The 13,547-nt window shown below is 52.7% G+C and overlaps 7 non-coding genes across 7 annotated transcripts; 4 read left to right on the top strand and 3 right to left on the bottom strand.

The window, feature by feature from the left end:
- Positions 1-152: 152 nt before the first annotated feature.
- On the bottom strand, positions 153-226 carry TRNAN-GUU (transfer RNA asparagine (anticodon GUU)). The gene has a single exon. It is a non-coding gene; the product is annotated as a tRNA-Asn (tRNA).
- A 1,706-nt stretch (positions 227-1,932) lies between these two features.
- On the top strand, positions 1,933-2,003 carry TRNAG-GCC (transfer RNA glycine (anticodon GCC)). Its single transcript has one exon. It is a non-coding gene; the product is annotated as a tRNA-Gly (tRNA).
- A 71-nt stretch (positions 2,004-2,074) lies between these two features.
- Positions 2,075-2,146, bottom strand: TRNAW-CCA (transfer RNA tryptophan (anticodon CCA)). Its single transcript has one exon. It is a non-coding gene; the product is annotated as a tRNA-Trp (tRNA).
- Positions 2,147-4,317: 2,171 nt separating this feature from the next.
- TRNAW-CCA (transfer RNA tryptophan (anticodon CCA)) lies at positions 4,318-4,389 on the bottom strand. The gene has a single exon. It is a non-coding gene; the product is annotated as a tRNA-Trp (tRNA).
- A 4,277-nt stretch (positions 4,390-8,666) lies between these two features.
- On the top strand, positions 8,667-8,737 carry TRNAG-GCC (transfer RNA glycine (anticodon GCC)). The gene has a single exon. It is a non-coding gene; the product is annotated as a tRNA-Gly (tRNA).
- A 2,173-nt stretch (positions 8,738-10,910) lies between these two features.
- Positions 10,911-10,981, top strand: TRNAG-GCC (transfer RNA glycine (anticodon GCC)). The gene has a single exon. It is a non-coding gene; the product is annotated as a tRNA-Gly (tRNA).
- Positions 10,982-13,154: 2,173 nt separating this feature from the next.
- TRNAG-GCC (transfer RNA glycine (anticodon GCC)) lies at positions 13,155-13,225 on the top strand. Its single transcript has one exon. It is a non-coding gene; the product is annotated as a tRNA-Gly (tRNA).
- The last annotated feature ends 322 nt before the right edge of the window (positions 13,226-13,547 follow it).

Below are 13,547 nucleotides of genomic sequence, written 5' to 3'. Positions count from 1 at the left end.
TCCAGTCCTATTGGTGGAAATGACTAGAGGTGAAGAGATGAGAGAAGATAGAAATGTTGAGATAGAGCATGTCACGCAGGCAAAGCGAGAGCTCTAAGAGCAAAGCCAGACAGCTGTGTTTTAATTCAGGACTTGATGTAGGCAAAAGCATACGTCCCTGGGTGGGCTTGAACCACCAACCTTTCGGTTAACAGCCGAACGCGCTAACCGATTGCGCCACAGAGACCAACCACCACAGTGAGTGTGTTGGGACTCAATATATGTTTTTACCTTTGTGCTCCTGCCTGCAGCTCTAAGGTCCTGGCATAAGACAGGTAGGCTTAGACTCCATTGTGACATGTCTTACTTCTCTTAGAAGAAGGTTCTGAGTTGCCAGGCAGCTTATCTTCTGCCGGGCACACTTTCCTTTGCAGGCTTTCAGGTTGTGAATCCAGCACTGCTTAGGTGTCCATGTCAGACATGAGCAGCTCATTGAGCCCCACTGTGTGTTTTTTGTGGAGATACAACTCTCAGACTAGAGGGAGCAGGCGGGAAGTGGGTGAGACTCACACAGGGTGGGTGGGGCAGTTAAAGGATGTTATCTAATAGTGTAATCGAGGAGTTGGGTTTTTTGTGCACTACACTTTAACCAGCGATTCTTTCTAAAAGGAAATCCCAGGGCAGTACCCGCAATGAGTGGCATCCCCACACCCGAGGTTGCATTGTGGTAGCTGTTCCCTGAGCCCATAGCCACTGTCCCCATGTCGCCCTTTCTCCTCGTGTAACTCACCCCAGGTTCGGCGGCTCTGATACTTGCTGCTTCTGCTGCGCGATCATCCCCATGATCTGGGCCTTTGTACGAAATGTCATGTAAGATGACTTTATTCAGCACGGCGTTTGTCATTTGCTTGGTTGTCCTGTCACTGTTGGATGTTTTCTTGCGCAGACTACTGTCTAATGGTGGGAAGGCCACGAGACACGTGACTTTTCTCTTTCCTTGTTAGCATAGTTTCCTGCCACTGTCTTGGTGTGCTGCCAGCCTGTGAGACACGTGTCTTGCCCATCTCAGCTCCACTGTGGCATGTTAGATATGTCTTTGAGCAGAGTCCCGGTCCCAGAGCTGCTGCCTTCTCTGCACTCTGGCTTGTAAGACTGCAGGCAAAGGCCCTCCCTGGCCCCTCAGCCAGATAGATACATTTACCTGCAGGGCTCAGCTTTGGTGAAAGATATTGGCGAGAGAGAGGAAAGGGGACGGCCCGTGGTGCACCCCCTATTTTGCATAGAACCACAGCCTCCTGGGAGGGCAGAGACATGAGGGTTCTCAGGGAAAGCCCTCCCAGGAGTGTTGAAGGGCAGGACGTGAAACACAGCAATCCCGGAATGGCCTGGTCTAAGATGCCTGTGCAATAGGCCTGGCCCTAGGCTTCCGGGGCTCTTCCTCGGCAGAGGCCCCAGTGGTATGAGCCCGACCAGGGCTGTGCCCGACCAGGGCTGTAGGGCGCGTTGGGAGCGCGTTAGGGACGCGAAAGAGGGCGCAGGGCGCAGAACTCTGCCCGTTTCTCCCCAGGATTTTGGGGAGGACAGGGAATCTGGCCAGGTCAGTGACTAGGCTTTCCCAGAAGGAAAGTCCAGTGACAGTGGCATGTTGTGAAACACAAGATTGCTGGTGGTCTGGAGGGTGCTTTCTGTCAGCCACTTCTCCCGGGAGCAGCCAGAGAGCAGGCTGATGTCGTGCTCTGTCAAGCACAACACTGGCCCCAAACCACTGTCCTTAGCAAAAGCAGAAACATTCATAGTTTCAGTCTCCTGCATCTGATTCCTGCCATCAGCATGTGAACGTTTGGCAGTCCAAGGCTTGCCATGCAAACTTTGTTCATAGGTGTCCCATGCGAATGCATGGGCCTCATCACTACTGTCTACGGCAGGGCTCTCTGCTCAGCCTATGTAAGTGAAGCATTGGTGGTTCAGTGGTAGAATTCTCGCCTGCCACGCGGGAGGCCCGGGTTCGATTCCCGGCCAATGCAAAGCGCCCTTCTTTTGGCTTTGCTTTAGAAGTCAGAGATATAGACTTGGTGGGGAAAAAAATGTCAAAGAGTGACCCCGACGTGATTTGAACACGCAACCTTCTGATCTGGAGTCAGACGCGCTACCGTTGCGCCACGAGGTCCCTGTGCGTGCAGTTCTCAGCCCCGGATCAAGAAATGCTTCTGTGCCTTTTATTGGCCCTCAGTACGCCTGTGGTTAAAGTAGAAGGCTTGGTGGCCCGTTTCCAGTCCTATTGGTGGAAATGACTAGAGGTGAAGAGATGAGAGAAGATAGAAATGTTGAGATAGAGCATGTCACTCAGGCAAAGCGAGAGCTCTAAGAGCAAAGCCAGACAGCTGTGTTTTAATTCAGGACTTGATGTAGGCAAAAGCATACGTCCCTGGGTGGACTTGAACCACCAACCTTTCGGTTAACAGCCGAACGCGCTAACGGATTGCGCCACAGAGACCAACCACCGCAGTGAGCGTGTTGGGACTCAATATATGTTTTTACCTTTGTGCTCCTGCCTGCAGCTCTAAGGTCCTGGCATAAGACAGGTAGGCTTAGACTCCATTGTGACATGTCTTACTTCTCTTAGAAGAAGGTTCTGAGTTGCCAGGCAGCTTATCTTCTGCCGGGCACACTTTCCTTTGCAGGCTTTCAGGTTGTGAATCCAGCACTGCTTAGGTGTCCATGTCAGACATGAGCAGCTCATTGAGCCCCACTGTGTGTTTTTTGTGGAGATACAACTCTCAGACTAGAGGGAGCAGACGGGAAGTGGGTGAGACTCACACAGGGTGGGTGGGGCAGTTAAAGGATGTTATCTAATAGTGTAATCGAGGAGTTGGGTTTTTTGTGCACTACACTTTAACCAGCGATTCTTTCTAAAAGGAAATCCCAGGGCAGTACCCGCAATGAGTGGCATCCCCACACCCGAGGTTGCATTGTGGTAGCTGTTCCCTGAGCCCCTAGCCCCTGTCCCCATGTCGCCCTTTCTCCTCGTGTAACTCACCTCAGGTTCGGTGGCTCTGATACTTGCTGCTTCTGCGCGATCATCCCCAGGATCTGGGCCTTTGTACGAAATGTCATGTAAGATGACTTTATTCAGCACAGCGTTTGTCATTTGCTTGGTTGTCCTGTCACTGTTGGATGTTTTCTTGTGCAGACTACTGTCTAATGGTGGGAAGGCCACGAGACACGTGACTTTTCTCTTTCCTTGTTAGCATAGTTTCCTGCCACTGTCTTGTTGTGCTGCCTGCCTGTGAGACACGTGTCTTGCCCATCTCAGCTCCACTGTGGCATGTTAGATATGTCTTTGAGCAGAGTCCCGGTCCCAGAGCTGCTGCCTTCTCTGCACTCTGGCTTGTAAGACTGCAGGCAAAGGCCCTCCCTGGCCCCTCAGCCAGATAGATACATTTACCTGCAGGGCTCAGCTTTGGTGAAAGATATTGGCGAGAGAGAGGAAAGGGGACAGCCCGTGGTGCACCCCCTATTTTGCATAGAACCACAGCCTCCTGGGAGGGCAGAGACATAAGGGTTCTCAGGGAAAGCCCTCCCAGGAGTGTTGAAGGGCAGGACGTGAAACACAGCAATCCCGGAATGGCCTGGTCTAAGATGCCTGTGCAATAGGCCTGGCCCTAGGCTTCCGGGGCTCTTCCTCGGCAGAGGCCCCAGTGGTATGAGCCCGACCAGGGCTGTGCCCGACCAGGGCTGTAGGGCGCGTTGGGAGCGCGTTAGGGACGCGAAAGAGGGCGCAGGGCGCAGAACTCTGCCCGTTTCTCCCCAGGATTTTGGGGAGGACAGGGAATCTGGCCAGGTCAGTGACTAGGCTTTCCCAGAAGGAAAGTCCAGTGACAGTGGCATGTTGTGAAACACAAGATTGCTGGTGGTCTGGAGGGTGCTTTCTGTCAGCCACTTCTCCCGGGAGCAGCCAGAGAGCAGGCTGATGTCGTGCTCTGTCAAGCACAACACTGGCCCCAAACCACTGTCCTTAGCAAAAGCAGAAACATTCATAGTTTCAGTCTCCTGCATCTGATTCCTGCCATCAGCATGTGAACGTTTGGCAGTCCAAGGCTTGCCATGCAAACTTTGTTCATAGGTGTCCCATGCGAATGCATGGGCCTCATCACTACTGTCTACGGCAGGGCTCTCTGCTCAGTCTATGTAAGTGAAGCATTGGTGGTTCAGTGGTAGAATTCTCGCCTGCCATGCGGGAGGCCCGGGTTCGATTCCGGCCAATGCAAAGCGCCCTTCTTTTGGCTTTGCTTTAGAAGTCAGAGATATAGACTTGGTGGGGAAAAAAATGTCAAAGAGTGACCCCGGCGTGATTTGAACACGCAACCGTCTGATCTGGAGTCAGACGCGCTACCGTTGCGCCACGAGGTCCCTGTGCATGCAGTTCTCAGCCCCGGATCAAGAAATGCTTCTGTGCCTTTTATTGGCCCTCAGTACGCCTGTGGTTAAAGTAGAAGGCTTGGTGTCCCGTTTCCAGTCCTATTGGTGGAAATGACTAGAGGTGAAGAGATGAGAGAAGATAGAAATGTTGAGATAGAGCATGTCACGCAGGCAAAGCGAGAGCTCTAAGAGCAAAGCCAGACAGCTGTGTTTTAATTCAGGACTTGATGTAGGCAAAAGCATACGTCCCTGGGTGGGCTTGAACCACCAACCTTTCGGTTAACAGCCAAACGTGCTAACCGATTGCGCCACAGAGACCAACCACCGCAGTGAGCGTGTTGGGACTCAATATATGTTTTTACCTTTGTGCTCCTGCCTGCAGCTCTAAGGTCCTGGCATAAGACAGGTAGGCTTAGACTCCATTGTGACATGTCTTACTTCTCTTAGAAGAAGGTTCTGAGTTGCCAGGCAGCTTATCTTCTGCCGGGCACACTTTCCTTTGCAGGCTTTCAGGTTGTGAATCCAGCACTGCTTAGGTGTCCATGTCAGACATGAGCAGCTCATTGAGCCCCACTGTGTGTTTTTTGTGGAGATACAACTCTCAGACTAGAGGGAGCAGGCGGGAAGTGGGTGAGACTCACACAGGGTGGGTGGGGCAGTTAAAGGATGTTATCTAATAGTGTAATCGAGGAGTTGGGTTTTTTGTGCACTACACTTTAACCAGCGATTCTTTCTAAAAGGAAATCCCAGGGCAGTACCCGCAATGAGTGGCATCCCCACACCCGAGGTTGCATTGTGGTAGCTGTTCCCTGAGCCCCTAGCCCCTGTCCCCATGTCGCCCTTTCTCCTCGTGTAACTCACCTCAGGTTCGGTGGCTCTGATACTTGCTGCTTCTGCGCGATCATCCCCATGATCTGGGCCTTTGTACGAAATGTCATGTAAGATGACTTTATTCAGCACAGCGTTTGTCATTTGCTTGGTTGTCCTGTCACTGTTGGATGTTTTCTTGCGCAGACTACTGTCTAATGGTGGGAAGGCCACGAGACACGTGACTTTTCTCTTTCCTTGTTAGCATAGTTTCCTGCCACTGTCTTGGTGTGCTGCCAGCCTGTGAGACACGTGTCTTGCCCATCTCAGCTCCACTGTGGCATGTTAGATATGTCTTTGAGCAGAGTCCCGGTCCCAGAGCTGCTGCCTTCTCTGCACTCTGGCTTGTAAGACTGCAGGCAAAGGCCCACCCTGGCCCCTCAGCCAGATAGATACATTTACCTGCAGGGCTCAGCTTTGGTGAAAGATATTGGCGAGAGAGAGGAAAGGGGACGGACCGTGGTGCACCCCCTATTTTGCATAGAACCACAGCCTCCTGGGAGGGCAGAGACTTGAGGGTTCTCAGGGAAAGCCCTCCCAGGAGTGTTGAAGGGCAGGACGTGAAACACAGCAATCCCGGAATGGCCTGGTCTAAGATGCCTGTGCAATAGGCCTGGCCCTAGGCTTCCGGGGCTCTTCCTCGGCAGAGGCCCCAGTGGTATGAGCCCGACCAGGGCTGTGCCCGACCAGGGCTGTAGGGCGCGTTGGGAGCACGTTAGGGAAGCGAAAGAGGGCGCAGGGTGCAGAACTCTGTCCGTTTCTCGCCCGGATTTTGGGGAGGACAGGGAATCTGGCCAGGTCAGTGACTAGGCTTTCCCAGAAGGAAAGTCCAGTGACAGTGGCATGTTGTGAAACACAAGATTGCTGGTGGTCTGGAGGGTGCTTTCTGTCAGCTACTTCTCCCGGGAGCAGCCAGAGAGCAGGCTGATGTTGTGCTCTGTCAAGCACAACACTGGCCCCAAACCACTGTCCTTAGCAAAAGCAGAAACATTCATAGTTTCAGTCTCCTGCATCTGATTCCTGCCATCAGCATGTGAACGTTTGGCAGTCCAAGGCTTGCCATGCAAACTTTGTTCATAGGTGTCCCATGCGAATGCATGGGCCTCATCACTACTGTCTACGGCAGGGCTCTCTGCTCAGCCTATGTAAGTGAAGCATTGGTGGTTCAGTGGTAGAATTCTTGCCTGCCACGCGGGAGGCCCGGGTTCGATTCCCGGCCAATGCAAAGCGCCCTTCTTTTGGCTTTGCTTTAGAAGTCAGAGATATAGACTTGGTGGGTAAAAAAATGTCAAAGAGGGACCCCGACGTGATTTGAACACGCAACCTTCTGATCTGGAGTCAGACGCGCTACCGTTGCGCCACGAGGTCCCTGTGCATGCAGTTCTCAGCCCCGGATCAAGAAATGCTTCTGTGCCTTTTATTGGCCCTCAGTACGCCTGTGGTTAAAGTAGAAGGCTTGGTGTCCCGTTTCCAGTCCTATTGGTGGAAATGACTAGAGGTGAAGAGATGAGAGAAGATAGAAATGTTGAGATAGAGCATGTCATGCAGGCAAAGCGAGAGCTCTAAGAGCAAAGCCAGACAGCTGTGTTTTAATTCAGGACTTGATGTAGGCAAAAGCATACGTCCCTGGGTGGGCTTGAACCACCAACCTTTCAGTTAACAGCCGAACGCGCTAACCGATTGCGCCACAGAGACCAACCACCGCAGTGAGCGTGTTGGGACTCAATATATGTTTTTACCTTTGTGCTCCTGCCTGCAGCTCTAAGGTCCTGGCATAAGACAGGTAGGCTTAGACTCCATTGTGACATGTCTTACTTCTCTTAGAAGAAGGTTCTGAGTTGCCAGGCAGCTTATCTTCTGCCGGGCACACTTTCCTTTGCAGGCTTTCAGGTTGTGAATCCAGCACTGCTTAGGTGTCCATGTCAGACATGAGCAGCTCATTGAGCCCCACTGTGTGTTTTTTGTGGAGATACAACTCTCAGACTAGAGGGAGCAGGCGGGAAGTGGGTGAGACTCACACAGGGTGGGTGGGGCAGTTAAAGGATGTTATCTAATAGTGTAATCGAGGAGTTGGGTTTTTTGTGCACTACACTTTAACCAGCGATTCTTTCTAAAAGGAAATCCCAGGGCAGTACCCGCAATGAGTGGCATCCCCACACCCGAGGTTGCATTGTGGTAGCTGTTCCCTGAGCCCATAGCCCCTGTCCCCATGTCGCCCTTTCTCCTCGTGTAACTCACCCCAGGTTCGGTGGCTCTGATACTTGCTGCTTCTGCTGCGCGATCATCCCCATGATCTGGGCCTTTGTACGAAATGTCATGTAAGATGACTTTATTCAGCACGGCGTTTGTCATTTGATTGGTTGTCCTCTCACTGTTGGATGTTTTCTTGCGCAGACTACTGTCTAATGGTGGGAAGGCCACGAGACACGTGACTTTTCTCTTTCCTTGTTAGCATAGTTTCCTGCCACTGTCTTGGTGTGCTGCCAGCCTGTGAGACACGTGTCTTGCCCATCTCAGCTCCACTGTGGCATGTTAGATATGTCTTTGAGCAGAGTCCCGGTCCCAGAGCTGCTGCCTTCTCTGCACTCTGGCTTGTAAGACTGCAGGCAAAGGCCCTCCCTGGCCCCTCAGCCAGATAGATACATTTACCTGCAGGGCTCAGCTTTGGTGAAAGATATTGGCGAGAGAGAGGAAAGGGGACGGCCCGTGGTGCACCCCCTATTTTGCATAGAACCACAGCCTCCTGGGAGGGGAGAGACATGAGGGTTCTCAGGGAAAGCCCTCCCAGGAGTGTTGAAGGGCAGGACGTGAAACACAGCAATCCCGGAATGGCCTGGTCTAAGATGCCTGTGCAATAGGCCTGGCCCTAGGCTTCCGGGGCTCTTCCTCGGCAGAGGCCCCAGTGGTATGAGCCCGACCAGGGCTGTGCCCGACCAGGGCTGTAGGGCGCGTTGGGAGCGCGTTAGGTACGCGAAAGAGGGCGCAGGGCGCAGAACTCTGCCCGTTTCTCCCCAGGATTTTGGGGAGGACAGGGAATCTGGCCAGGTCAGTGACTAGGCTGTCCCAGAAGGAAAGTCCAGTGACAGTGGCATGTTGTGAAACACAAGATTGCTGGTGGTCTGGAGGGTGCTTTCTGTCAGCCACTTCTCCCGGGAGCAGCCAGAGAGCAGGCTGATGTCGTGCTCTGTCAAGCACAACACTGGCCCCAAACCACTGTCCTTAGCAAAAGCAGAAACATTCATAGTTTCAGTCTCCTGCATCTGATTCCTGCCATCAGCATGTGAACGTTTGGCAGTCCAAGGCTTGCCATGCAAACTTTGTTCATAGGTGTCCCATGCGAATGCATGGGCCTCATCACTACTGTCTACGGCAGGGCTCTCTGCTCAGCCTATGTAAGTGAAGCATTGGTGGTTCAGTGGTAGAATTCTCGCCTGCCACGCGGGAGGCCCGGGTTCGATTCCCGGCCAATGCAAAGCGCCCTTCTTTTGGCTTTGCTTTAGAAGTCAGAGATATAGACTTGGTGGGGAAAAAAATGTCAAAGAGTGACCCCGACGTGATTTGAACACGCAACCTTCTGATCTGGAGTCAGACACCCTACCGTTGCGCCACGAGGTCCCTGTGCATGCAGTTCTCAGCCCCGGATCAAGAAATGCTTCTGTGCCTTTTATTGGCCCTCAGTACGCCTGTGGTTAAAGTAGAAGGCTTGGTGGCCCGTTTCCAGTCCTATTGGTGGAAATGACTAGAGGTGAAGAGATGAGAGAAGATAGAAATGTTGAGATAGAGCATGTCACGCAGGCAAAGCGAGAGCTCTAAGAGCAAAGCCAGACAGCTGTGTTTTAATTCAGGACTTGATGTAGGCAAAAGCATACGTCCCTGGGTGGGCTTGAACCACCAACCTTTCGGTTAACAGCCAAACGCGCTAACCGATTGCGCCACAGAGACCAACCACCGCAGTGAGCGTGTTGGGACTCAATATATGTTTTTACCTTTGTGCTCCTGCCTGCAGCTCTAAGGTCCTGGCATAAGACAGGTAGGCTTAGACTCCATTGTGACATGTCTTACTTCTCTTAGAAGAAGGTTCTGAGTTGCCAGGCAGCTTATCTTCTGCCGGGCACACTTTCCTTTGCAGGCTTTCAGGTTGTGAATCCAGCACTGCTTAGGTGTCCATGTCAGACATGAGCAGCTCATTGAGCCCCACTGTGTGTTTTTTGTGGAGATACAACTCTCAGACTAGAGGGAGCAGGCGGGAAGTGGGTGAGACTCACACAGGGTGGGTGGGGCAGTTAAAGGATGTTATCTAATAGTGTAATCGAGGAGTTGGGTTTTTTGTGCACTACACTTTAACCAGCGATTCTTTCTAAAAGGAAATCCCAGGGCAGTACCCGCAATGAGTGGCATCCCCACACCCGAGGTTGCATTGTGGTAGCTGTTCCCTGAGCCCCTAGCCCCTGTCCCCATGTCGCCCTTTCTCCTCGTGTAACTCACCTCAGGTTCGGTGGCTCTGATACTTGCTGCTTCTGCGCGATCATCCCCATGATCTGGGCCTTTGTACGAAATGTCATGTAAGATGACTTTATTCAGCACAGCGTTTGTCATTTGCTTGGTTGTCCTGTCACTGTTGGATGTTTTCTTGCGCAGACTACTGTCTAATGGTGGGAAGGCCACGAGACACGTGACTTTTCTCTTTCCTTGTTAGCATAGTTTCCTGCCACTGTCTTGTTGTGCTGCCTGCCTGTGAGACACGTGTCTTGCCCATCTCAGCTCCACTGTGGCATGTTAGATATGTCTTTGAGCAGAGTCCCGGTCCCAGAGCTGCTGCCTTCTCTGCACTCTGGCTTGTAAGACTGCAGGCAAAGGCCCTCCCTGGCCCCTCAGCCAGATAGATACATTTACCTGCAGGGCTCAGCTTTGGTGAAAGATATTGGCGAGAGAGAGGAAAGGGGACGGCCCGTGGTGCACCCCCTATTTTGCATAGAACCACAGCCTCCTGGGAGGGCAGAGACATGAGGGTTCTCAGGGAAAGCCCTCCCAGGAGTGTTGAAGGGCAGGACGTGAAACACAGCAATCCCGGAATGGCCTGGTCTAAGATGCCTGTGCAATAGGCCTGGCCCTAGGCTTCCGGGGCTCTTCCTCGGCAGAGGCCCCAGTGGTATGAGCCCGACCAGGGCTGTGCCCGACCAGGGCTGTAGGGCGCGTTGGGAGCGCGTTAGGGACGCGAAAGAGGGCGCAGGGCGCAGAACTCTGCCCGTTTCTCCCCAGGATTTTGGGGAGGACAGGGAATCTGGCCAGGTCAGTGACTAGGCTTTCCCAGAAGGAAAGTCCAGTGACAGTGGCATGTTGTGAAACACAAGATTGCTGGTGGTCTGGAGGGTGCTTTCTGTCAGCCACTTCTCCCGGGAGCAGCCAGAGAGCAGGCTGATGTCGTGCTCTGTCAAGCACAACACTGGCCCCAAACCACTGTCCTTAGCAAAAGCAGAAACATTCATAGTTTCAGTCTCCTGCATCTGATTCCTGCCATCAGCATGTGAACGTTTGGCAGTCCAAGGCTTGCCATGCAAACTTTGTTCATAGGTGTCCCATGCGAATGCATGGGCCTCATCACTACTGTCTACGGCAGGGCTCTCTGCTCAGCCTATGTAAGTGAAGCATTGGTGGTTCAGTGGTAGAATTCTCGCCTGCCACGCGGGAGGCCCGGGTTCGATTCCCGGCCAATGCAAAGCGCCCTTCTTTTGGCTTTGCTTTAGAAGTCAGAGATATAGACTTGGTGGGGGAAAAAATGTCAAAGAGTGACCACGCCGTGATTTGAACACGCAACCTTCTGATCTGGAGTCAGACGCGCTACCGTTGCGCCACGAGGTCCCTGTGCATGCAGTTCTCAGCCCCGGATCAAGAAATGCTTCTGTGCCTTTTATTGGCCCTCAGTACGCCTGTGGTTAAAGTAGAAGGCTTGGTGTCCCGTTTCCAGTCCTATTGGTGGAAATGACTAGAGGTGAAGAGATGAGAGAAGATAGAAATGTTGAGATAGAGCATGTCACGCAGGCAAAGCGAGAGCTCTAAGAGCAAAGCCAGACAGCTGTGTTTTAATTCAGGACTTGATGTAGGCAAAAGCATACGTCCCTGGGTGGGCTTGAACCACCAACCTTTCGGTTAACAGCCGAACGCGCTAACCGATTGCGCCACAGATACCAACCACCGCAGTGAGTGTGTTGGGACTCAATATATGTTTTTACCTTTGTGCTCCTGCCTGCAGCTCTAAGGTCCTGGCATAAGACAGGTAGGCTTAGACTCCATTGTGACATGTCTTACTTCTCTTAGAAGAAGGTTCTGAGTTGCCAGGCAGCTTATCTTCTGCCGGGCACACTTTCCTTTGCAGGCTTTCAGGTTGTGAATCCAGCACTGCTTAGGTGTCCATGTCAGACATGAGCAGCTCATTGAGCCCCACTGTGTGTTTTTTGTGGAGATACAACTCTCAGACTAGAGGGAGCAGGCGGGAAGTGGGTGAGACTCACACAGGGTGGGTGGGGCAGTTAAAGGATGTTATCTAATAGTGTAATCGAGGAGTTGGGTTTTTTGTGCACTACACTTTAACCAGCGATTCTTTCTAAAAGGAAATCCCAGGGCAGTACCCGCAATGAGTGGCATCCCCACACCCGAGGTTGCATTGTGGTAGCTGTTCCCTGAGCCCCTAGCCCCTGTCCCCATGTCGCCCTTTCTCCTCGTGTAACTCACCTCAGGTTCGGTGGCTCTGATACTTGCTGCTTCTGCGCGATCATCCCCATGATCTGGGCCTTTGTACGAAATGTCATGTAAGATGACTTTATTCAGCACAGCGTTTGTCATTTGCTTGGTTGTCCTGTCACTGTTGGATGTTTTCTTGCGCAGACTACTGTCTAATGGTGGGAAGGCCACGAGACACGTGACTTTTCTCTTTCCTTGTTAGCATAGTTTCCTGCCACTGTCTTGTTGTGCTGCCTGCCTGTGAGACACGTGTCTTGCCCATCTCAGCTCCACTGTGGCATGTTAGATATGTCTTTGAGCAGAGTCCCGGTCCCAGAGCTGCTGCCTTCTCTGCACTCTGGCTTGTAAGACTGCAGGCAAAGGCCCTCCCTGGCCCCTCAGCCAGATAGATACATTTACCTGCAGGGCTCAGCTTTGGTGAAAGATATTGGCGAGAGAGAGGAAAGGGGACGGCCCGTGGTGCACCCCCTATTTTGCATAGAACCACAGCCTCCTGGGAGGGCAGAGACATGAGGGTTCTCAGGGAAAGCCCTCCCAGGAGTGTTGAAGGGCAGGACGTGAAACACAGCAATCCCGGAATGGCCTGGTCTAAGATGCCTGTGCAATAGGCCTGGCCCTAGGCTTCCGGGGCTCTTCCTCGGCAGAGGCCCCAGTGGTATGAGCCCGACCAGGGCTGTGCCCGACCAGGGCTGTAGGGCGCGTTGGGAGCGCGTTAGGGACGCGAAAGAGGGCGCAGGGCGCAGAACTCTGCCCGTTTCTCCCCAGGATTTTGGGGAGGACAGGGAATCTGGCCAGGTCAGTGACTAGGCTGTCCCAGAAGGAAAGTCCAGTGACAGTGGCATGTTGTGAAACACAAGATTGCTGGTGGTCTGGAGGGTGCTTTCTGTCAGCCACTTCTCCCGGGAGCAGCCAGAGAGCAGGCTGATGTCGTGCTCTGTCAAGCACAACACTGGCCCCAAACCACTGTCCTTAGCAAAAGCAGAAACATTCATAGTTTCAGTCTCCTGCATCTGATTCCTGCCATCAGCATGTGAACGTTTGGCAGTCCAAGGCTTGCCATGCAAACTTTGTTCATAGGTGTCCCATGCGAATGCATGGGCCTCATCACTACTGTCTACGGCAGGGCTCTCTGCTCAGCCTATGTAAGTGAAGCATTGGTGGTTCAGTGGTAGAATTCTCGCCTGCCACGCGGGAGGCCCGGGTTCGATTCCCGGCCAATGCAAAGCGCCCTTCTTTTGGCTTTGCTTTAGAAGTCAGAGATATAGACTTGGTGGGGAAAAAAATGTCAAAGAGTGACCCCGACGTGATTTGAACACGCAACCTTCTGATCTGGAGTCAGACACCCTACCGTTGCGCCACGAGGTCCCTGTGCATGCAGTTCTCAGCCCCGGATCAAGAAATGCTTCTGTGCCTTTTATTGGCCCTCAGTACGCCTGTGGTTAAAGTAGAAGGCTTGGTGGCCCGTTTCCAGTCCTATTGGTGGAAATGACTAGAGGTGAAGAGATGAGAGAAGATAGAAATGTTGAGATAGAGCATGTCACGCA

The sequence above is a fragment of the Pleurodeles waltl genome, chromosome 4_1, assembly GCF_031143425.1.
Source record: "Pleurodeles waltl isolate 20211129_DDA chromosome 4_1, aPleWal1.hap1.20221129, whole genome shotgun sequence".
Classification (NCBI taxonomy): domain Eukaryota; kingdom Metazoa; phylum Chordata; class Amphibia; order Caudata; family Salamandridae; genus Pleurodeles; species Pleurodeles waltl.
This window is presented reverse-complemented; position numbering and strand designations above follow the sequence as displayed.